Below are 23,361 nucleotides of genomic sequence, written 5' to 3'. Positions count from 1 at the left end.
ACAAATCGTAAATCAACTGCCCGACTTTGTCTTAAGTCATCTTGGACTTTACGCTTGTCTTCTACAATACGTGCTTCTTAACCCACATGTTTTCCCCATAGGCACACATTTCAATAGCTGGTTATATTTAGAAGTAACAGAAACATCAGAGAGATAGCAACATCTTACCTGAAGCTTAGTGTCTATAGGCAAATGAGTGAATGGTACAGATTTCCTGATTAAGCAAACAGGTGATCTTCCCTGACAGGAGAAAAGGAGGTAGTACAACATGTAGATCCTTGGGGACAAGACTTGGGCTATTGTGCTGAATGTGTATTTTAGTATTTTCTGGAAGGCAAAGGTGACTGCAGAAAGTGACACTATTCAGCCTTTTAAGTGATGTATCCAGCTTCAGCATGAGACCATAAGAGGCCTTAAGCAGGAACTTCTATCAAGATCACCTTTTCTCCCTCATCTGTCTCCAAGAGCCCTGCTAAACACCTTTCCCAAGATCCAGTGCTGATCATCCATTTGCACATGAAAACTGCAGAAACTTCAGGTTCTGAAACCCAAAATTGTGATTTTTTTGGCCCCAAATCTGCTGCTCCTCCTTTGTCAGCTCTTTAAAAAGCCTACCTACAGCCTATTTTCCCAGGTCAAAGTCAAACTCTACTCCTCCTCATTCTTATTCCCAAAGCCCCCCGACCATCAGACCCTGTCAGTTCCCAAAACTGATCCCAAAGGCCACATGGATGTCTGCAGCAGGGGCTCGGCCAGGACCAAGGGTCTGACTTTGTCCCATTACTCTTTTTCTGCCACACCACAGAATCCCTTGACTAATGTCAGTGTGAAGACAAAGGTCAAGAAAGAACAGAGGGGACTCCAACTAGCCCTGAATCAAGTCATGATATTAAAAACTGCAAATGCAAAGTAGCTAGCTAGGAAATGGCCTACTGATTTATGGAGAGACCAGAAAACTGGGATATTAATTAGGATCATTTTGTTCCTTAATAATGAGATTCAACTGACTTATAACCAGTTATAAGCTCACTGTCTTTCGCTCTGCATTGTTAATTGTACTTATTCATTTTTACAGTTGCTAAATTATAAGATATGCCATAGTTGCAAAAGGAAAGAAAGGATTTATGTGTGTTCTATGCTAGGCTGTGTAGGAGAAAGTGAAATTTAAAGTGTTAAAAATGTTCATGAGAAAGTCAGTGTGATTCTCTCCAACTCACAGTTCCCGGAGCAGGGAGAAAGCCAGGGCAGCCTCTCCACTCTGCAGCTATTACCACCAAGATTCAATTTGCTGCACAGGTCTCCTGAAGTAGTTTATTATTCTGGGATTGGGCCAAAATTTGTTTCACAACACCTGCCAAGAGTCCCAAGCCTTCTTAGCTACCCAAACTATATTGTGAGAGAACTGTCTTCAAAGACCAAAATGATCACTGCCATCATCATCATAATTATTTCTCTCCACATGAGAAAAGTTACTTAACGAACTTGAGCCTCCATTTTCTGGTTTGTGACATATAAATTTGCCTCTACCTGCATAACACAAAGCCTCCCACACAGAAAGTACTTAATTCATGTTAGCTGCTAGTGGCGTTTGTCATAGTAGGATGTCAAGCCAAAAACTGCCCAAATTCAAATCTTCTACCTGACTTAAGGACCTCCCATTATAGTACAGTTTCTGTCTTCCAGGCAAGCATCTTCTATTTGGCTTAGAAAAGGAGTTTAAAACAACCAAGGATCTTACTCCTCAGACACAATTCTCCTCACTACATACAGGAAAGCCTTGCCTTTTCAGCCCCAGGAGAGCAGAGATGACCTCTCTGATAATTGTAGTGTTATACACACATATACACAGCATTCATACACATAGACAGCAACATCAGGGAAAAGTTATCTTAGCAGCTTAGCTAAATCTCCTTCGTGAAAGGCTCTGAATTTTTGCTTTAGAAGAAATTGCAGATCAGATATTTCAGATAAAGGATGAGGCCCCAAGGATCATGCACAATTAAAAATAGATGCTTGCTGTGCTGCCTTCAAAAGAAAATAGGCTTTTTAAAAATAGAAAAACAGGGAGGAGCCAAGATGGCCAAATAGGAACAGCTCCGGTCTACAGCTCCCAGAGTGAGCGACGCATAAGACAGGTGATTTCTGCATTTCCATCTGAGGTACTGGGTTCATCTCACTAGGGAGTGCCAGACAGTGGGCGCAGGTCAGTGGGTGAGTGCACCGTGTGCCAGCCGAAGCAGGGGCGAGGCATTGCCCCACTCAGGAAGCGCAAGGGGTCAGGGAGTTCCCTTTCCAGGAGTGACAGCCGGCACCTGGAAAATCGGGCCACTCCCACCCGAATACTGTGCTTTTCCGACGGGCTTAGGAAACGGTGCACCAGGAGATTATAGCCCACACCTGGCTCAGAGGGGCCTATGCCCAGGGAGTCTCGCTGATTGCTAGCACAGCAGTCTGAGATCAAACAGCAAGGTGGCAGTGAGGCTGGGGGAGGGGCGCCCACCATTGCCCAGGCTCACATAGGTAAACAAAGCAGCCCGGAAGCTTGAACTGGGTGGAGCCCACCACAGCTCAAGGAGGCCTGCCTGCCTCTGTAGGCTCCACCTCTGGGGGCAGGGCACAGACAAACAAAAAGACAGCAGTAACCTCTGCAGACTTAAATGTCCGTGTCTGACAGCTTTGAGAAGAGCAGTGGTTCTCCCAGCACGCAGCTGGAGATCTGAGAACGGGTAGACTGCCTCCTCAAGTGGGTCCCTGACCCCTGACCCCCGAGCAGCCTAACTGGGAGGCACCCCCCAGCAGGGGCAGACTGACACCTCAAACAGCCGGCCGGGTACTCCAACAGACATGCAGTTGAGGGTCCTGTCTGTTAGAAGGAAAACTAACAAACAGAAAGGACATCCACACCAAAAACCCATCTGTACATCACCATCATCAAAGACCAAAAGTAGATAAAACCACAAAGATGGGGAAAAAACAGAGCAGAAAAACTGGAAACTCTAAAAAGCAGAGTGCCTCTCCTCCTCCAAAGGAATGCAGTTCCTCACCAGCAATGGATCAAAGCTGGACGGAGAATGACTTTGATGAGCTGAGAGAAGAAGGCTTCAGATGATCAAATTACTCTGAGCTACGGGAGGATATTCAAACCAAAGGCAAAGAAGTTGAAAACTTTGAAAAAAATTTAGAAGAATGTATAACTAGAATAACCAATATAGAGAAGTGCTTAAAGGAGCTGATGGAGCTGAAAACCAAGGCTCGAGAACTACGTGAAGAATGCAGAAGCCGCAGGAGCCGATGCAATCAAATGGAAGAAAGGGTATCAGCCATGGAAGACGAAATGAATGAAATGAAGTGAGAAGGGCAGTTTAGAGAAAAAAGAATAAAAAGAAACGAGCAAAGCCTCCAAGAAATGTGGGACTATGTGAAAAGACCAAATCTACGTCTGATTGGTGTACCTGAAAGTGATGGGGAGAATGGAACCAAGTTGGAAAACACTCTGCAGGATATTATCCAGGAGAACTTCCCCAATCTAGCAAGGCAGGCCAACATTCAGATTCAGGAAATACAGAGAACGCCACAAAGATACTCCGCGAGAAGAGCAACTCCAAGACACATAATTGTCAGATTCACCAAAGTTGAAATGAAGGAAAAAATGTTAAGGGCAGCCAGAGAGAAAGGTCAGGTTACCCTCAAAGGGAAGCCGATCAGACTAACAGCAGATCTCTCGGCAGAAACCCTACAAGCCAGAAGAGAGTGGGGGCCAATATTCAACATTCTTAAAGAAAAGAATTTTCAACCCAGAATTTCATATCCTGCCAAACTAAGCTTCATAAGTGAAGGAGAAATAAAATACTTTACAGACAAGCAAATGCTGAGAGATTTTGTCACCACCAGGCCTGCCCTAAAAGAGCTCCTGAAGGAAGCACTAAACATGGAAAGGCACAACCGGTACCAGCCACTGCGAAATCATGCCAAAATGTAAAGACCATCGAGACTAGGAAGAGACTACATCAACTAACGAGCAAAATAACCAGCTAACATCATAATGGCAGGATCAAATTCACACATAACAATATTAACTTTAAATGTAAATGGACTAAATGCTCCAATTAAAAGACACAGACTGGCAAATTGGATAAAGACTCAAGACCCACCAGTGTGCTGTACTCAGGAAACCCATCTCACGTGCAGACACACATAGGCTCAAAATAAAAGGATGGAGGAAGATCTACCAAGCAAATGGAAAACAAAAAAAGGCAGGGGTTGCAATCCTAGTCTCTGATAAAACAGACTTTAAACCAACAAAGATCAAAAGAGACAAAGAAGGCCATTACATAATGGTAAAGGGATTAATTCAACAACAAGAGCTAACTATCCTAAATATATATGCACCCAATACAGGAGCACCCAGATTCATACAGCAAGTCGTGAGTGACCTACAAAGAGACTTAGACTCCCACACATTAATAATGGGAGACTTTAACACCCCACTGTCAACATTAGACAGATCAACGAGACAGAAAGTCAACAAGGATACCCAGGAATTGAACTCAGCTCTGCACCAAGCGGACCTAAGAGACATCTACAGAACTCTCCACCCCAAATCAACAGAATATACATTTTTTTCAGCACCACAGCACACCTATTCCAAAACTGACCATATACTTGGAAGTAAAGCTCTCCTCAGTAAATGTAAAAGAACAGAAATTATAACAAACTATCTCTCAGATCACAGTGCAATCAAGCTAGAACTCAGGATTAAGAATCTCACTCAAAACCACTCAACTACATGGAAACTGAACAACCTGCTCCTGAATGACTACTGGGTACATAACGAAATGAAGGCAGAAATAAAGATGTTCTTTGAAACCAACGGGAACCAAGACACAACATAACAGAATCTCTGGGATGCATTCAAAGCAGTGTGTAGAGGGAAATTTATAGCACTAAATGCCCATAAGAGAAAGCAGGAAAGATCCAAAATTGACACCCTAACATCACAATTAAAAGAACTAGAAAAGCAAGAGCAAACACATTCAAAAGCTAGCAGAAGGCAAGAAATAACTAAAATCAGAGCAGAACTGAAGGAAATAGAGACACAAAAAACCCTTCACAAAATTAATGAATCCAGGAGCTGGTTTTTTGAAAGGATCAACAAAATTGATAGACCGCTAGCAAGATTAATAAAGAAAAAAAGAGAGAAGAATCAAATAGATGCAATGAAAAATGATAAAGGGGATATCACCACCGATCCCACAGAAATACAAACTACCATCAGAGAATACTACAAACACCTCTATGCAAATAAACTAGAAAATCTAGAAGAAATGGATAAATTCCTCAACACATACACCCTCCCAAGACTAAACCAGGAAGAAGTTGAATCTCTGAATAGACCAATAACAGGAGCTGAAATTGTGGCAATAATCAAGAGCTTACCAACCAAAAAAAGTCCACGACCAGATGGGTTCACAGCTGAATTCTACCAGAGGTACAAGGAGGAACTGGTACCATTCCTTCTGAAACTATTCCAATCAATAGAAAAAGAGGGAATCCTCCCTAACTCATTTTATGAGGCCAGCATCATCCTGATACCAAAGCCAGGCAGAGACACAACCAAAAAAGAGAATTTTAGACCAATATCCTTGATGAACATTGATGCAAAAATCCTCAATAAAATACTGGCAAACAGAATCCAGCAGCACATCAAAAAGCTTATCCACCATGATCAAGTGGGCTTCATCCCTGGGATGCAAGGCTGGTTCAACATACGCAAATCAATAAATGTAATCCAGCATGTAAACAGAACCAAAGACAAAAACCACATGATTATCTCAACAGATGCAGAAAAGGCCTTTGACAAAATTCAACAACCCTTCATGCTAAAAACTCTCAATAAATTAGGTATTGATGGGACATATCTCAAAATAATAAGAGCTATCTATGACAAAGCCACAGCCAATATCATACTGAATGGGCAAAAAGTGGAAGCATTCCCTTTGAAAACTGGCAAAAGACAGGGATGCCCTCTCTCACCACTTCTATTCAACACAGTGTTGGAAGTTCTGGCCAGGGCAATTAGGCAGGAGAAGGAAATAAAGGGTATTCAATTAGGAAAAGAGGAAGTCAAATTGTCCCTGTTTGCAGACGACATGATAGTATATCTAGAAAACCCCATTGTCTCAGCCCAAAATCTCCTTAAGCTGATAAGCAACTTCAGCAAAGTCTCAGGATACAAAATCAATGTACAAAAATCACAAGCATTCTTATACATCAATAACAGACAAACAGAGAGCCAAATCATGAGTGAACTCCCATTCACAATTGCTTCAAAGAGAATAAAATACCTAGGAATCCAACTTACAAGGGACGTGAAGGACCTCTTCAAGGAGAACTACAAACCACTGCTCAATGAAATAAAAGAGGATACAAACAAATGGAAGAACATTCCATGCTCATGGATAGGAAGAATCAATATCGTGAAAATGGCCATACTGCCCAAGGTAATTTACAGATTCAATGCCATCCCCATCAAGCTACCAATGACTTTCTTCACAGAATTGGAAAAATCTACTTTAAAGTTCATATGGAACCAAAAAAGAGCCCGCATCACCAAGTCAATCCTAAGCCAAAAGAACAAAGCTGGAGGCATCAGGCTACCTGACTTCAAACTATACTACAAGGCTACGGTAACCAAAACAGCATGATACTCGTACCAAAACAGAGATATAGATCAATGGAACAGAACAGAGCCATCAGAAATAACACCGCATATCTACAACTATCTGATCTTTGACAAACCTGAGAAAAATAAGCAATGGGGAAAGGATTCCCTATTTAATAAATGGTGCTGGGAAAACTGGCTAGCCATATGTAGAAAGCTGAAACTGGATCCCTTCCTTACACCTTATACAAAAATCAATTCAAAATGGATTAAAGACTTAAACGTTAGACCTAAAACCATAAAAACCCTAGAAGAAAACCTAGGCATTACCATTCAGGACATAGGCATGGGCAAGGACTTCATGTCTAAAACACCAAAAGCAATGACAACAAAAGCCAAAATTGACAAATGGGATCTAATTAAACTAAAGAGCTTCTGCACAGCAAAAGAAACTACCATCAGAGTGAACAGGCAACCTACAAAATGGGAGAAAATTTTCGCAACCTACTCATCTGACAAAGGGCTAATATCCAGAATCTACAATGAACTCCAACAAATTTACAAGAAAAAAACAAACAACCCCATCAAAAAGTGGGCGAAGGACATGAACAGACACTTCTCAAAAGAAGACATTTAGGCAGCCAAAAAACACATGAAAAAATGCTCATCATCACTGGCCATCAGAGAAATGCAAATCAAAACCACAATGAGATACCATCTCACACCAGTTAGAATGGCGATCATTAAAAAGTCAGGAAACAACAGGTGCTGGAGAGGATGTGGAGAAATAGGAACACTTTTACACTGTTGGTGGGACTGTAAACTAGTTCAACCATTGTGGAAGTCAGTGTGGCGATTCCTCAGGGATCTAGAACTAGAAATTCCATTTGACCCAGCCATCCCATTACTGAGTATATACCCAAAGGACTATAAATCATGCTGCTATAAAGACACATGCACACGTATGTTTATTGCGGCATTATTCACAATAGCAAAGACTTGGAACCAACCCAAATGTCCAACAATGATAGACTGGATTAAGAAAATGTGGCACATATACACCATGGAATACTATGCAGCCATAAAAAATGATGAGTTCATGTCCTTTGTAGGGACGTGGATGAAATTGGAAATCATCATTCTCAGTAAACTATCACAAGAACAAAAAACCAAACACCGCATATTCTCACTCATAGATGGGAATTGAACAATGAGAACACATGGACACAGGAAGGGGAACATCACACTTCGGGGACTGTTGTGGGGTGGGGGGAGGGGGGAGGGATAGCACTGGGAGATATACCTAATGCTAGATGACGAGTTAGTGGGTGCAGCGCACCAGCATGGCACATGTATACATATGTAACTAACCTGCACATTGCACACATGTACCATAAAACCTAAAGTATAATAATAATAAAAAATAAAAATAAAAATAAAAAAATAGAAAAACAGAAAAAGAGAGGGAAGAAAGGAAGAAAGGAGGGAGGGAGGGAAGGAGGGAGGGAGAGAAATGGGGAGGGAGGAAGGGAGGGAGAAAAGGAAGGAAGGAAGGAAGCAAGGAAGGAAGGAAGGAAACGAGGAAGAGAGGAAGGAAGGAAGGGAAATTTTTCTGGATGGGGGAACTTTGTTTTGTTGAACTGCTCATTCTTGGCTCTGGAAATCTGGAAACACAATATGAGACGGCTCTGCTTAATAAAGAATTGAAGAATTTGCAGTTCTCCCAAAGAAAACCCAGGAAGGAGAGGGATTGAGGCTTTGCTCTAGATGGAGAAGAGAGAGAAGGGAAGCCCACAGGCAATGGGTATTCAGTGAATGACACCTCCTCTAACATTTAGATTCAAACTAGTAGAGTCACTGCTTCCATCTGCCTGCAACTTGCTACAGATTGGGTAAAAAAGTAGACCTAAGGAACTAAACGGAATCTACAAAATTTTAACAGTGAGGTTACATTCAAGTAAGTTTTTAGTGAGATCTTTTCATAGCTTAAGTGGCAATGTATAAGCTAACACTACAGTCATTCATCCAGTCCAAGATGCATGCTTTTCACATTTTGATGTCTCTACAGTTCATATTCACCTTGCAACTGATAATGAGTTAATATTAATTGGCAATGCCTTATTTTTATTTTCTTTCTTGGAGGCAAGGAGAAGAATGTTATGTCTTATATATGGCCTCTCAGAATCTATGAATATGGCAGATCTGTATTAGTCCATTTTCACACTGCTATAAAGAAATACCCAAGACTGAGTAATTTATAAAGGAAAGAGGTTTAATTGACTCACAGGCTGCAAACTTTCTAAATTTTTATGTTCTGCTTCCCTTTTAAACATAAGTTCCAATTTCAGATCATCTTTCTCAAGTTCAAAGTTCCACAGATCTCTAGGGCGGGGGCAAAATGGTGCCAGTCTCTGCTAAAACATAGCAAAAGTGACCTGTACTCCAATTCCCAAGAAGTTTTTCATCTCCATCTGAGACCCCCTCAGCCTGGACTTCATTGTCCACATCACTATCAGCATTTTGATCAAAACCATTCCACAAGTCTCCAGGAAGTTCCAAACTTTCCCACATCTTCTGCCTTCTTCTGAGCCCTGCAAACTGTTCTAACCTCTGCTCATTAACCAGTTCCAAAGTTGCTTCCACATTTTCAGGTTATCTTTATAACAGTGCCCCTCTCCCGGTATAAATTCACCGTATTAGTCCATTTTCACATTGCAATAATGAAATACCTGAGACTAGGTAATTTATAAAGGAAAGAGGTTTAATTAACTCACAATTCCGCATGGCTGGGGAAGCCTTGGGAAACTTACAATCATAGCGGAAGGAGAAACAAGCACCTTCTTCACAAGGTGGCTGGAGAGAGAAGAGCGAAGGAGGAACTTCCAAACACACAAAACCATCAGCTCTTATGAGAATTCACACCATCATGAGAACAGCATGGGGGAAACCGCCCCTATAATCCAGTCGCCTCCCTCCCTCAACAGGTGGGGATTACAATTTGAGTAAGATTTGGGTGGAGTCACAGAGCCAAAGCATAACATACTCCAACAGATGTGCCAATGACTTCAACGCTTCAGACTATGTTTCACAAATACTGGAACTATCACAGTCCTCAGGTTGAAATGTCAGACTACAAGCCAGCAAAAACAGACTCAGTTTTATTTTTTTAATTGGTATCTCTGAGAGTTCAGAAAGTCCTTATCTAACTTCTGACATGTGGTAGAGCACAGAGAAGAGTCCAATTTAATTTTCCTGATACCTTTTTCATAAGCTGATGACCCAGCTAACCATGTGCTTTGATTAACTCACTGGGTCATAAATATCTTGAATCCTTCCACCCTCATCACCACAGAGAAGGCAATTCAGAGCACTCCACCTCTGTAAACAAATTTTTTTAAAGAAAATTTATTTATTTGGGAATAAAGCAATTCAATGGGAATACATATGCCATACTAAAGCATGTGTGTTTTTAGGCAGATAAAGGAAGACAAAGGTTTTAGAAGAAAAAAAAAATGCAGCATAATTGTTTTGAAATAATTATCCATGGCTACAGAGAGAAATAACAATGTTGATGCCAGTCTAGGGTTGAACAGGCAGTTATTGGGCAGATGTCCTTGTAGAAGTAGTTTTTGTGTAAGGCTGTGATGGCCTGTGTTTAAGGTTGTGATTTTTGCAGTCTTTTTTAAATTCCAACTTTTACTTTAGAATCAGAGGGTACATGTACAGGTTTGTTACATGGATAAATTACATGTCACTGGGGTTTGTTATACAGATTATTTCATTATCCAGATAATAAGCATAGAACCTAATAGGTAGTTTTTTGATCCTCACCTTCCTCCCATTTTCCACCTTCAAGTAAGCTGCAGTATCTACTGTTCCCCTCTTTGTGTCTATGTGTACTCAATGTTTAGCTCCCACTTACAAGCAAGGACATGTGATATTTGGTTTTCTGTTTCTGCATTAATTCTCTTAGGATAATGGCCTCCTGCTTCATCCATATTGCTGCAAAAAAAAATGTGATTTTAATGTTTTTTATGGCTGTGTAATACTTTCAGTCCAATTAGATTATTTCCTCTCTGCAAGACTCATTGTCCATTTTTAACATTCAGTGGAGTCTGGGAATCTTGCATAATTTTTATTCCACATTTTTCTTCTCAAAAAAAAGACTTGGACTTTCTAATTCCATCTTAGCCTAGTGGATAGAGTAGATACTCCAGGAATAAGAAGTGCCAGACAAGGGTCCTTAGTAAAATGAGGAGCATGGCACAGCGAGAACCTTCTTCAATGATGCTACAAATCTTCAGTAAAAACTCCCATGTGCGCTCCCACACACACAAACACACAAACATACACACTCTTACTTAACATATTTGGATTTCTTGTTAAAGATTATTATTTTGTAGCTAGATAATAATGGACCAAAACAGTCAGTGTGTGTGGCGGAGAGAACTGATTGTATCTGTAATGCATGAGCATTAACCAGTCATTCATGTACAAAGGTTAAAAACGATGTGACACACAGGCAAAGGAGGATACGTGCATTTTCACTGGATCTTGTTGTTTGGGCCCCTGAGACAAGCTGGCAATCACTAAATCTCAGCGATCACTCAATGTGTGCCAGGCATTCGCACACAATATCACTAACACCCATGACAGTCCTTCAAGAGAGGTTCTGCTGTCTGAGAGATTATGTGACACGCCTAAGGTCACAGGATCAGCAAATACTAGGGCTGAGATTTAAACCCAGAACTGTCTACTGCTGAAGTTTTGCTCTCTTCCTTGTGCCATGTTGCTTCTCATTTTGGGCTTGGTCTCCACTTCCCAGTCCTTGAACGAGTTCTCCAGGTCTGTCCCATTAGCACTGCATCTCAGAACGAAGCTGCAGCTGTGCCGCCAATCTCCCGGTGGTGAGTAACCTTCCTGCTTTGCATCTAACCTTGTGTTCTCCATTGAGGGCTGACAGGTAGCAGTAGTCCTTCCTTTCTGAAAATGTCACTGAGCCATCTTCACAGAGAAAAGGCAGTGCTGACATTCTACTTTTCCTGTGACTCCCTGGAGAACGTTTAATCCCCATGACCTTGTGGCTATTTAAAAAGAGCCAATCCTCAGACCTCGTCAGTCAGTGACAGCCAGCATTTTGTTTAATGGGCCCGAGGGTGGGCTTGATTTGCAGTGGGGAAGGGTAACATCTGGCTGGAGTTTAAAAGGCAAATGGAGTTTCTCAGTGATTATTATTCATCAACAGTACTCAAATGCATGTTTTCCCTGTGTTTCTGTTTATAATCAAAAACAAATCCCAAACACAGATATTTAAAATCTACGTTGTTTTTATGATGACCTAGCAAGACGCCTCTTTCTGACTGACTTGGAAGATACCCCCCACCCTTGTTTGAATTTTCTGACACCAACAATTGAGTATTAAAGTATTATTTAGAATTATTGAAGCATAACATCTATGGACATTAATAGTTACCAGTTACTAAGCCAATGCTGACTTTGGTGATTTATTTATATTACCCAATTGTGTCCTTCTAATAACTTTCCATATATAAAATTATCTCCATTTCACAGATGAAAAAATTAAAATTAAGTCAGAGACTCAGGACTTGGGCTGTTCTGAGAACTGTTTGTCATCCATCTATCATGAGATTAGCGTAGAAATTGAGAGTGTTTAAAAACTTTTATAGGCGTTTAACCCTGCCATGATAACCAAGCAATATTAGATTTTTCTAGTAATTTGTTTTTACTGTATTTTACAAAAGTTTCAATCCACAATGGTTTGGAATTAGAAAACAATTTGCCCTTTATCAAAAATGGTTTTAGAATCACTGTTCCAATAAAACCCTCCCTCTAGAATAATAGTCCAATGTGTGGGGAAAAATAATTCAAATGATTCTAACTTGCCATTTAATGATTAGCTGTTCTTCACCCAAGTGGCTTGGCTTCTGGAGTGGCTGGTGGAGCCCAGACATCTATATTATTTAAAGCTCTACCAAAGATGCAAGCTACATGAGGGTAGTGTTTGGGGTCTGTCTTGTTCACTGACACATCCTCAGTCAAATAGTGTCTGGTTCTAGGTAGGTGCTTAATAAACATTATTAAGTGCATGAACAAATGAATAGCTCCTGATGGACAGACATGCTTGAGAAACACTATTTTTCACATTCCTATCTACACTCAAGATTTTACCTATGACAGCAGGCTGAAGATTCCCGTGATCTTACATCTTAGCAGGTAAGAAAAACAATTAACCAACAGAATGATTAAGGTCACGGAGATGCTAAGGAAGAATTGAAGCTGGATGTGATAAGCAAAATAACACCTCCATCCCTAAAGATGTCCATGTCTTCATACCTGGAACCTCTGAATATGTCAGGTTATGCAGCAAAGGAGAAATAAGATTGAAGCTGGAATTAAGGTTGCTAATCATCTGACCTTAAGCTAGAGAGATTATTCTGGGTTGGCTGGGTGGGCCCAGGATAGTCACAAGTGTGCTTAAAAGTGAAAGAAGGAGGCAGAAGAGGAGAGTCCAAGGACAAAGTGACTACAGAGGAATGGTCGGAGATACAATTTTGCTGGCTTAGAAGGTGGAGGAAGGGGCCATGAGCCAAGGATACAGGCAACCTCTAGATGCTGGGAAGGGCAAGGAAATGAAATGTCCTTTATGAAAAGTAATGCAGCCCTGTAACACCTTGATTTTAGCCCAGTGAGACATGTTGGATTTCTAACATACAGAACTGAAGACAATAAGTGTGTGTGTGTGTGTATGTGTGTGCACATGTGTGCACGTGTGTTTCCTGAGTCAGGGTCTTGCTCTGTCACCCAGGCTGGAATGCATTGATGCATTGGCACGATCTGGCTGATTGCAGCCTCAAACTTCTGGGCTCCAGAGATCCTCCTGCCTCAGCTACTCTGGCTATTTTTTTTTTAATTTTTGTTTTTTAGAAATGGAGTCTCTCTATGTTGCCCAGGTTGGTCTTGAACTCCTGGCCTTAAAGGAGGCTCCCACCTCAGCCTCCCATGTTGCTGGGATTACAAGCATGAGCCATCACATCCAGCTAAGTCTGTGTTGTTTTCAGCCACCATGTGTGTATCACTTTGTTACAGCAGTGATAGAAAACTAATGCACTGAGTGATGATATTGATTGTAAGCAGGGAAGGTCCCTTTAGAGGTCTCACAAAATGTAAAAGTGTAATGAAATGCTAAAAAGCAAGAAGTAACCTTAAAAGAGCTGAGAGAAGATTCCAGCAGAAGAAAGAGCTGGTATTGGGTTCCAGAGGGAGCACACTCCTTGGCAAAGGAGACCCAAGTGGCTGAGCTGGTGGAGCAAGAAACAGAGAGAGAAAAGATGAGATGGAGCTGGAGAGGTTGGCAGAGGTCCTCTGCAGGACTGGGAGGTCATGGCAGGAGGACTGGAGTTTATTTTAAGAGCAATAGATGGCTATATAATAGAGCAGGGGGGTGATAGGTTGTTTTTCACTTTCTTAATGATATCCTTAGAGGCACACAATTTTTAATTTTGATAAAGTAAAACTTAAAAATCTTATCTTCCATCACTTGCAGTTTTAGTGTCATATCTAAGAAATCATTGCTAAACCCTAGATCACACCGTTTTACTCTGGCATTTCCTTCTATGAGTTCAACAGTTTTAGCCCTTACATTTAGGTCTATGAACTACCTTGAGTTAATGTTTGTGTATGGCATGAGGCAGGGATCCAATTTCATTCTTTTGCATGTGGATATGCAGTTGTCCCAGCACCATTTGTTGAAGGGATAAGTAACATTTTATTGCAATAAAGACAGACTCAGTAATAATGCTATGCTGAGCCATGTTGATGCCCAAGGCAAAAGAAAAAAATCAGTAACATAGTGTTTTGTAAATATTAAAGATATAAATTCTTTCTAATTTGGCCTTGCAGTCTCTCTCTGGAGAGTGGCTATAAACTCTAGCCCTGCCCTGACGACAGAGCTCCAGGGAAGGCAGTTTCTCGATGTTTACAGCATGCCTTTCAAGGGATACTTCTTTATCCTGGTAGACTGCCTAATGCCTACGTGTCCGGCCACGGCCAGGTGCTCCCCATACAGAAAACTTGCTTTTATTCACAGATGTCCCTGTGACTCTTGTCTAAGCTGTGTTCAGTTTATTCCTACCAAGATAGCCATTCCATAGGAGAGCCCTGACCAGGAAAGAAGTTAGGCTCATGTTTGTCTGTCAGGGGAGACACAGGAGGAGGCAGCACAACACAGAGCATGAAATAGCAGACATATTTATTACTTACAGATTCCAGAGAACAGGGGGCAGTATGCCTCCCAGGGTCACTGGAAAGGGGGAAGCCACTGAGGACATGTGCATTCAGCCAGCAGGTGGGGAGCAAGAGACAGAGAAGGGGACCTGTAAGCCAAATTCTTTATTGGGTTCCTAGGAGTTACTCAAGCAGGTTTCCTGTGGGGAGTTCCAACTGGTGGTACAAGCAGGCACTAGTTTCATGAGGGTCACACTGTGACTAAGAGGTGGCCACTGTGGCACACCTGCACAGTCCATGCGGGGTGTGGAGGTCAATGGGGCTAATTAAGTCAGTTGTATCTGGCTGTCTCATGGAGAAGTAACTACCGGGAGTTATATAACCCAGAGAGCTAAATTGACCACCTTAAAAAACTAGGAGGAATTGTAAAACTGGATACTGTATCAAGGGTGACTTGGGCCTGCTTCTGGTATGAGAAAGTTAAAGTTATATTCAAAATGGATACTGAAGCAACATGAAATTATAAGAATTAACTCAATACTGTTTATCTTAAAATTTTATTTTTTTTTCACTGTGGGTTTTTGCATTAATTTTGATTAGTTAAAATATTGCATTTAATATTACTTATCCTAGTGACTGAGACCTTGAAGCCCTTTTACATTTTGTGTCTAAAATAGGCCTTATTCACCTCACCCTAGTTAAAGTCCTGCAAAGTCCTTAGCTCAGCTTACCATGCCTTCCACATCCTAACCCCTGCCTGCCCCTCCATCTGCCTCTCACCCCCCATTCCTCAACTGTTATCACTAATAATACACATTAGTTCATGTTTCCTTGCACACATCATGCTATGTCAAGTGTCTGTCATTTTGATCTTGCTCACCACTTGACTTGGAATTACTTATCTTTATTATCTTGCTCTTTCCCATCCTCCAAGATCAGGTGTTAACTCCTCCAGAAAGCTTTCCTTGCACCTCCGGGTGGGTTGGTGCTTCTCACTCAGGCTCCCACAGTGCCCTCCTCACCCATTGTGCTCCCATAATTATTATAGAATAATAACATAATAACATAGCATGTATTACCCTGTAAAATAATTATTCATTATTTGTCTTCTCTCCCTCTGGACTGCAGCTCCTTGTCCCTTATGTCAAACTGTATCTTATCCACTTGAACATTCTCACGTCCTAGCACAGTGCCTAGAATATGACAGATGAGTAATAGATATTTGTTTAACAGTTCATCTAGCTAGAAGTACAGCAAGGAGAAGCCAATCCAGTCTGCCTAAAGTGAACAGAGAAGGTTCCTCATGGAACCTCTCTGGTAGGAGGACACAAGTTAAGCATCTGGCACAGAATGCTTCCCTGCTAAAAAGGTGAGACATCCCAGAGAGCAGAGGCTGTGACTGAGGCAAGAGCTCCTTGTCTGGACTCCGAGGATGGAAGCAAAGATTTACAAGACCTCATTGGAGAGTCAGCCCCATAGGCAGAAGGATAATTTAGAAATTTAATAACTGGAACTGACCTACAAGTGAAGCAGAGAAGTGGCTACCTCCAAGGAGTGAAACAGTGAGCAAAATTAAGGGAAAATTCCCACCGAGCTCACCTCATTCATTCATTCATTCATTCATTCATTCATTCACTAGTCATCCCATAAACATCTATGGAGCATCTTTTGGGGGTACTGGGACAGGCCCTGGAACACAGGGATCAAAGATCATCTGCTTACCCAAAGAAATCCATGGCCAAGTCAACTGCTGCAAACCTACTATGTGTGGGATGGGAAACCAAAAAATAAAGGTATTGACAACAAAGTCTAGCCTTCAGTGTTTTTACTGGATTATTCTATTTGCCTATCCAAATCCACTATCTTTGTCCACCCTGCTATTCCCTGGGGAAGCTGAACCTGAACCACTCTTGGGCTCCCTTGACCACTGACTACCAACTGCACGTGGCCAGTGTTGTGCGTCAGCAGGAGATTGGAGGGAGAGAAGTGAGTGAGGGTGTGGCATTTATTACTATTGACGTGGGGTTTCCATGGGCCAGTTTTGTTGAAAGCCGGGAATCCTATATTTCTTCCACATAGCCCCCACAGTCTTCTGGCTCTCTTTCCCCTCTCCACTCTTTCAGGCCTACAATAGCACCTAGATTTCATAGTCCTCTGGCATTGGACTATTCGTTGTGGTTTCCCTAAGTCCTGCTCCCACCTTGATAAGTAGTCCTTTATTAAATTCATTTCACATTATCCAAGCGTAAGTGTGCCATCTGTTTCTTGCTGGGACCTTGACTGACACAACAAGTTCCTAAGGAAGATGTGACAAGAACATCAATAAACAGGGGATGGAAGGAGGAATCCCCTTGGACATGTGAATGAATATGTATGGCCACCCACTGGGAAAGGAGGCCACGAGAAAAAGTCAAAGCCAAACACCTTGGGATTGTTTGCCTTTATGCCCAGGAAGCTGGAACAGAGCAGGGAGCTGGTCAAAGGTACCTGAGAATCCATCCCTGAAGGATAGCAGATTTGGAGGGTAAGGAAAGATTTCTTTCTACCTGAGAAGTGCCTAGGAGAGAGTGACTCTGAGTTTTCTTGGGGTAGACAGCAATGAAGGCTTAATGAGCAGACCCCTGCAGGCTGGTCTCCTCTCCCTTTGCCACTGTGGGACCTTGAGGCAAAGGGAGGAGCAGGCTGATGCATCTCAAGTGCTACAGAGAAAGGGAAACAAGACTGTTTCCTGAGTTGCAGAATATGTCAAAAAATAAGAGGACAAAACCACACTCTGTCAAGTCACCTTAAAGACACAAAATGGGTTCTAGGCCTATAAAAGTGCCGGTGGCTTAGCATAGCTAGAGGTTATCTAGATGTTTCCAGTCTGAGAACTTTCACCTGAGGAAGAAGGACACATCAGACTCTTCTAACAGCATTTGAGTCACACTACTCACATCCCTCTTTTCAGTTCCATCCTCCTCAAAACTCCTTAGAGGTATTATTTGGTTCCTCATGTGGTTTTCCTACATGGAAGAAGAACCATATGTATGCTGATCAGGTTTAAGGTACCTAACAAGTAGAATTCTTGCTGAAAATCAATACTTCTGGCATCTGCAGTCTCCTACAAGCATTGTTAGTGAAGAGTCAGCCTCCCCAAGTCCAGGAAACTCAAACACTTTGAAAATCTAAACTCACAAAGCCAAGGTCAAACCCTTGGCTTGGGTGAAGTCATGAATATCAGTGCTGCCTGGAGGCTCCTTGGAAGCCCACCATCCACCAGCCCGGGACACACACAGACAACACACTGGTACTTTGATGAGCGCTGCTGCCCACTAAAGTGCTGATTTGTTAGAACAGCCATTGTACCAGGTCTCTCTCATCCCTTTCTTGAACAATGGATTGCTCTTCCAAACTTTTTTCTTTTTTTTCTTTGACTTTTAATTTTAATTTTAATTTTTTAGTTGACACAGATCTTATATATATTTATTGTGTGCAGCATGTTGTTTGAAGTAAACAGGCTTTCTGAAATGGCTAAATAGTGCTAATTAACATATGCATTACCTCACATACTTATCATTTTTGGGGGTGAGATACCTTGATCTGTTTTCAATTTCATAGTCTGGCATTGGCTCATTGTTTTTCTTGACTGATTCTGCCTGTCACTATATTTACCACCTCTGTCAGATTAGAGTAACTCACAAATTTGATAAGCAGGCATGACCTAAGTGACTGATAAAAATGTTAGATATACAGCCTGAGGATTCTTCAATCCCATCCTGGCTTCTCTCCTTTTAAAACTTTGGTCTGTCCTTTTCAGAACTGCAGGCACCATGACAGGTGTGGTCTGGCCTGTGCATGGCAAAGCCTGCCTCTCACCTCATTGAAATTCTCTGCTCCTGCAGGCTGAGATCAAAATAACTCCCTTACACATTATGGCTGATATTACTGAAGTGCTTCTGTCATTTTTATCCTGAAGATACTAAGTCACATCAGTGCATCTTGTTAGTTTTCTTTTGGACTTGGGCGTAACATGTTCTGTTCCTGTTCAGTTTTCCCTCATTACGCTTAGACCATTGCTGCAACCTGTTAAGATCTATTAGGATCCTGTGTAGACCAGACACAACCTCTCATCACTCGACTTGTGCCTAACTCTCTATTACCATTCCATCCCCACTTGTGTCTCGACACTTTACTTCTAGCAACAGTAATTGCTTCAGGGCCTCCCCGATGTCTTCTAGACTGTGTGTAGGATACAATCTCTCCCACACAGAAAAAGTCTCAGACTAACACAAAGATCCACATCTCAGACTCCGACCCATTCCACTCCATGCAACAGAAGGTAAAAGGATATGGGAGATCTCTGAGTCATGTGACCAGGAGGCCAGGGTCTAGTCCTGTCTTCGCTCTTAAAAGGCTCTTGTCTGTCCTATGAGCAGCCATAGGGTACAGCAGTCTGAGGATACACCAGGGTCTCTCTGCCCCTCTCTAGCTGGAGCAGAGGCTGCTCTTGCTTCCCAATATCCATTCCCTCATTCTCTTCTGCTCCTAAGAACAGACCCCAGTATTTAGAACAGCACATATAAACCCCTGAAATGATGGCATTGCCAGCTGCTTTATAGCCAGGAGTGGTCATGAGATAAAGTTTTGGTCAATGAAGTGGGAAAAGTCATGTGTGACTGACTTTCAGGAAGGTCTTAAAGGGGAGGGAATAAATTATCTTTGTCCTCATCCACTTGCGCCTGCTATCTGCCTGGAATGTGAATGTGATGACAGGCTTTCCAGCAGACATTGTAGGGCCATGCGGTAAACTTGAGGTTAGAAACTGTTCTGATGATTCTGGAGGAGAAAGATTGAAGCATGGTCTCGGAAACACCGTACCAAGCCTAGACTGCCTTTATGCCAACTTCTTTTATGGGAGAAGGGAAGTAAGCTTTTACACATTTAACACACCTTTCAGAAGTCACTTTCTTCTATATTCATGATGTTATCCCTAGCTGCTTAACTCTGGAAAAGCCTCCTATTCTCTAACCCTATTTATCCAACTGCAAAATGAAACTAACAATATAACATGAAGGGGAAAAAGATCATATGTCAAGCATTGACAAGACACTAGGAATATGAAGGCAAAAAGATAAAGGCAATTCAGTCTGCAGATTTTATGTGATGATCACCTCTCATTGCTCACTCACTATTTCTTTCTTTCTTTCAACAAGTATTTATAAAGCCTCAACAGAGATGACAGTTCTGAAGAGACTAGGGTTGCCATATTTAGCAAGTAAAAATACAGGGACAACAAATCTTTTTTTTTTTTTTTTTTAGCATAAGTATGCCCTGTGCAATTTTTTTTTAATTAAAAAGATAATTGTTGTTTATCTGAAATTCAAGTTTAACTGGTTGTCCTGTATTTTATCTAATGACCCTACCTGGGGCTACCATGGCAAATAACACTGAGAAAAGCCCATCCTGCAAGGAGCTGTCTTCCAGTGGAGGGGATGGTGCACAAACCATGAAGCTCAATATCAGAACTGAATATAGGGATAAGTGTCATGAAGGAAATAAAGCCACTACAGTGTGACAGGAAGGTGACTCTTCAAGGATGTCAGGGAAGTCCCGTGAGGATGTAACATTTCCCTAGATGCCTGGACATTGAAATGGAACTAGCCAAGCCAGGGGAGGACGAGTCCAGCCTCAGGGGCCAACGAGAGCAAAGGCCCTCATGTGGGAATATGTTTGGAATGTTCTAGAACCCCAAGGCCAGTGGGGTTAATGTTAAGCGGAGAGAGGTGTGCTGGAGCCTGGTCATATAAGGCCTGTAGGTGATTTTTTTTAAAAAAGGCCATGGATTCTATTTTAAGAGTAAGTAGCAGCCATCAGAGGGTTCAGAAGTGAAGAATATCGTCCAATTTATTTATTATTGTTTATTTTTTAAGGAAAGTCTTGATTGCTTGGTGGGGATGAGACAGGGTTGGAGAGACAGCTGCAGGAGAATGAGTAAGGGGGCTTTTCAACGGCACAGCTGAACTGACAGAGGCATCAGCTGGAGAGCTGCAGAAGACCTGGTGAGAAGGAACCCATGGGCTATGCGTTTGGGAGTAGGGCAGACAGGACCAGTGAAGAGATTCACTGTGGAGGCTGCAGGAGAGAAGCGAATCAAATATGATGTGCAGGGCTGGGTCCTGAGTAACTGAGTAAAGGGTTCTCATTTACTGAGATAGAGACACTATTCCTAGGGCAGGTTTGTGGACAGCGTGGGGCAGAATATTAAGGAGCTTGTCTTGGCCAGATTCCTTAGATTAGATAGTCAAATGGAGATGTTAACAATTAAAAGTTGCTTTTATTATCCCTAATTTACAGAAGAGGAAACTGAGGTCCAGCAGGTTAGAAAAGCAGGACTCATAACAAAAACCTGTCCAGACCCAGCTTGCTTCCCCAGACCACACTATTATAAACCTCCCTGCTGCAGATGCGAAACAAGCACCAAATGAGATCATAGACTTTTAAATTATAATGATTATTAACGTGGGACAGTGTCTAGAGACAGGCAGGGCATGGAGCCTACAGGATCTAGGGAGTAGGTAAAATGTGCTCAGCTCTGCCTTGGAGCTGAGTCCTCCGCACGCCAGGGTCAGTTACATTTCCCCAGACAAGCTGTTCCACAGCCAGACTTCACGCCATCCCCTCTGAATCATTTAAATTGCCTTTGCTAAATAATTTACCTCCAAGTAGACAAAAGGGGTCCACAGGCTCCCCAAACATTGTGGGACTGGTGCATAATTTACAGAGCATTGCTCAGCCGCCCCGTGCAGGGAGAACAACAGGGCTTGGACACCTGCCAGAGTCGAGGAGGGCACCAACTGGAAAGGAGGCAAAACACAGCTCCATCAAAGAGAGGCAAAGGCACCCACTGACACCTGGATTCTCAAGGCCAAAAGCAAGGCAGGAAAATTTGAGGGTCAAACTGCCTCTGGGCACAGGTTGAAGCCAGTGAGGGAGGGGCACGTAGCTAGCATGTGTGCTGGAAGTCTGAGGAAAATATCATCAATGCTACACTCTTCCTGATTACCAATATCCTGAGACCTAATTAATTGTGTCCTTTAAAAAAGCAGCATTGCCTCTGGTAAGAAGCATGTTTAGCAAATACCTAAGCATTTTAACACAGGCAAGAACGATGTGGAATTCAGACAGGAAGCGCAATTTTCTGTGCCTGGAATTCCCTCCTCACATCCCTTATGGACTTGACAAATTCCTGCTCCTTTTTCCAGAGCTGTCCTCAAGGGTTACCTCCTCCAGGAAGCCTGCCTCACTCCCAGAGGCAGACCAAGGCTTCATTCTCATCGTGAGCTATGTTTTATCTCTCATTTCATTGTATAATAAATGTTGTTTTCCTCTCCTGGACTCAGGTCCTTGGTAACAGAGTTTCTTTAAATCTGTAGTCACAGTACATGATTCAGTGGTAGCACATTCTGTATTCATTGTAGAATGAAGGATGAAACAAACAAGACATGCACCATAACTTACAAGATATTTTCCCCAGCATTGCATGTGGTATTGTTGCTTTAAGCATAAAAATTCATATCCCGAGAGAATGGCAAAATGTGTATAAAATAAGCAAACATACCAGAAGTTGCTCAGCATCTTCAAGAGTCATTCTGCCCCTTGCTCCATGTCTTAGCCCATTTTCTGTTGCTGTTAACAGAATATCACAGATTAGGTAATTTATAAAGAAAGGGATTTTATTCATCTCACAGTTCTGGAGGCTGGGAGTTCCAAGAGCATGATGCTGACATCTGGTGAGAGCCTTCTTGCTGTGTCATAACATGGCAGAGGGTATCACATGGCGAGAGGGCAAGAGCACACATGCCAGCTCAGGTCTTTCTCCCTCTCTTATGAAGCTGTTGCTCTCATAGCAGAGACTTCACCCTGACGACCTTATCTAATCCTAATTACCTTGCAAAGACCCCATCTCCAACTGACATATGGATTTGGGAATTGAGTTTCCAACACAAGAAATTTGGGAAACATATTTAAACTATAGTGCTCCACTTGAACTACTAATTCCCATTTCTAACCACCTGTCAGCTTCAGCTCTTTGAGTTTGGCATCTAATTCATTTTACAATGCCTGACTCTTAATAGGGTGATTGGGTTCTTTAATCAGACAGATATATTTTTATTGGAAGTTTCCAGCCTTGCCACTTAGAAGCTGTGTGGCCTCAGTTTAGTAAGTTAACCTCTCTGATCTTCAGCTTCCTTACTTATAAAACAGGCACAGTAGAAGTAGAGAGGTATTAATAATGCCTACCTCATTGTAATGTTGTGAGTATTAAATGAGATTAGTGTATATAAATATCTTAGTGCAGTGCCTAGAACTTAGTGATCATTAAATGAATGTTAGCTATTACTACTGTTTTCACTTTACTACAAGATGTATTGTCCATTCTGTCACTGCACCTGCTTTCTATATTCTCTATCAGT

Source organism: Pongo pygmaeus, chromosome 3, assembly GCF_028885625.2.
Source record: "Pongo pygmaeus isolate AG05252 chromosome 3, NHGRI_mPonPyg2-v2.0_pri, whole genome shotgun sequence".
NCBI classification, from domain to species: Eukaryota; Metazoa; Chordata; class Mammalia; order Primates; family Hominidae; genus Pongo; species Pongo pygmaeus.
Note: the sequence above shows the minus strand (reverse complement) of the source record.